Source organism: Drosophila grimshawi, unplaced genomic scaffold, assembly GCF_018153295.1.
Source record: "Drosophila grimshawi isolate 15287-2541.00 unplaced genomic scaffold, ASM1815329v1 contig_193, whole genome shotgun sequence".
NCBI lineage: Eukaryota > Metazoa > Arthropoda > Insecta > Diptera > Drosophilidae > Drosophila > Drosophila grimshawi.
Window position 1 is genome coordinate 18,621 of NW_025062966.1, and position 2,660 is coordinate 21,280.

Here is a 2,660-nt window from a genome sequence, read left to right on the forward strand (position 1 = left end):
TGTATCTTAGTCAATAATTGTCAGAAGTTCGAATTTCTTTCAACATTATGAAGCCCTTTTTATGTAGTCTCGAAGTCATTTCGAGAAATTGACGTTTTAAGTTTCTGTTTCCAAATTCAAATGGATGTATCTTCGCCAATAATTGGCAGAAGTCAGAATTTCTTTCAACATTATGAAGCCCTTTTTATATATTTTGATTCTGCATCAAAAGCTGAAAATATGTAGTCTCAAAGTCATTTCGAGATATTGGCGGTTTAAGTTTCTTTTCCCAAATTTAAACGATGTATCTTCGCCAATAATTGTCAGAAGTCAGAATTTCTTTCAACATTATGAAGCCCTTTTTATATATTTTGACTCTGCATCAAAAGCTGAAAATATGTAGTCTCGAAGTCATTTCGAGAAATTGACGTTTTAAGTTTCTGTTTCCAAATTCAAACGGATGTATCTTCGCCAATAATTGTCAGAAGTTAGAATTTCTTTCAACATTATGAAGCCCTTTTTATATATTTTGATTCTGCATCAAAAGCTGAAAATATGTAGTCTCGAAGTCATTTCGCGAAATTGACGTTTTAAGTTTCTGTTTCCAAATTCAAACGGATGTATCTTCGCCAATAATTGTCAGCAGTTAGAATTTATTTCAACATTATGAAGCCCTTATTATATATTTTGACTCTGCATCAAAAGCTGAAAATCTGTTGTCGCGAAGTCATTTCGCGAAATTGACGTTTTAAGTTTCTGTTTCCAAATTCAAACGGATGTATCTTCGCCAATAATTGTCAGAAGTTAGAATTTCTTTCAACATTATGAAGCCCTTTTTATATATTTTGACTCTGCATCAAAAGCTGAAAATATGTAGTCGCGAAGTCATTTCGAGAAATTGACGTTTTAGTTTCTGTTTCCAAATTCAAACGGATGTATCTTCGCCAATAATTGTCAGAAGTTAGAATTTCTTTCAACATTATGAAGCCCTTTTTATATATTTTGACTCTACATCAAAAGCTGAAAATATGTAGTCTGGAAGTCATTTCGAGAAATTGACGTCTTAAGTTTCTGTTTCCAAATTCAAACGGATGTATCTTCGCCAATAATTGTCAGAAGTTAGAATTTCTTTCAACATTATGAAGCCCTTTTTATATATTTTGACTCTGCATCAAAAGCTGAAAATATGTAGTCGCGAAGTCATTTCGAGAAACTGACGTTTTAAGTTTCGGTTTCCAAATTCAAACGGATGTATCTTCGCCAATAATTGGCAGAAGTCAGAATTTCTTTCAACATTATGAAGCCCTTTTTATATATTTTGATTCTGCATCAAAAGCTGAAAATATGTAGTCGCGAAGTCATTTCGAGAAATTGACGTTTTAAGTTTCTGTTTCCAAATTCAAACCGATGTATCTTCGCCATAATTGTCAGCAGTTAGAATTTCTTTCAACACTATGAAGCCCTTTTTATATATTTTGACTCTGCATCAAAAGCTGAAAATATGTAGTCTCGAAGTCATTTCGAGAAATTGACGTTTTAAGTTTCTGTTTCCAAATTCAAACGGATGTATCTTCGCCAATAATTGTCAGAAGTTAGAATTTCTTTCAACATTATGAAGCCCTTTTTATATATTTTGACTCTGCATCAAAAGCTGAAAATATGTAGTCTCAAAGTCATTTCGAGAAATCGACGTTTTAAGTTTCTGTTTCCAAATTCAAACGGATGTATCTTCGCCAATAATTGTCAGAAGTTAGAATTTCTTTCAACATTATGAAGCCCTTTTTATATATTTTGACTCTGCATCAAAAGCTGAAAATATGTAGTCGCGAAGTCATTTCGAGAAACTGACGTTTTAAGTTTCTGTTTCCAAATTCAAACGGATGTATCTTCGCCAATAATTGTCAGAAGTCAGAATTTCTTTCAACATTATGAAGCCCTTTTTATATATTTTGATTCTGCATCAAAAGCTGAAAATATGTAGTCTCGAAGTCATTTCGAGAAATCGACGTTTTAAGTATCTGTTTCCAAATTCAAACGGATGTATCTTCGCCAATAATTGTCAGAAGTCAGAATTTCTTTCAACATTATGAAGCCCTTTTTATATATTTTGACTCTGCATCAAAAGCTGAAAATATGTAGTCTCGAAGTCATTTCGAGAAATCGACGTTTTAAGTCTCTGTTTCCAAATTCAAACGGATGTATCTTCGCCAATAATTGTCAGAAGTTAGAATTTCTTTCAACATTATGAAGCCCTTTTTATATATTTTGACTCTGCATCAAAAGCTGAAAATATGTAGTCTCGAAGTCATTCCGAGAAATCGACGTTTTAAGTTTCTGTTTCCAAACTCAAACGGATGTATCTTCGCCAATAATTGTCAGAAGTTAGAATTTCTTTCAACATTATGAGCCCCTTTTTATATATTTTGATTCTGCATCAAAAGCTGAAAATATATAGTCGCGAAGTCATTTCGAGATATTTGCGGTTTAAGTTGTATCTTCGCCAATAATTGTCAGAAGTTAGAATTTCTTTCAACATTATGAAGCCCTTTTTATATATTTTGACTCTGCATCAAAAGCTGAAAATATGTAGTCTCGAAGTCATTTCGAGAAATTGACGTTTTAAGTTTCTGTTTCCAAATTCAAACGGATGTATCTTCGCCAATAATTGTCAGAAGTTAGAA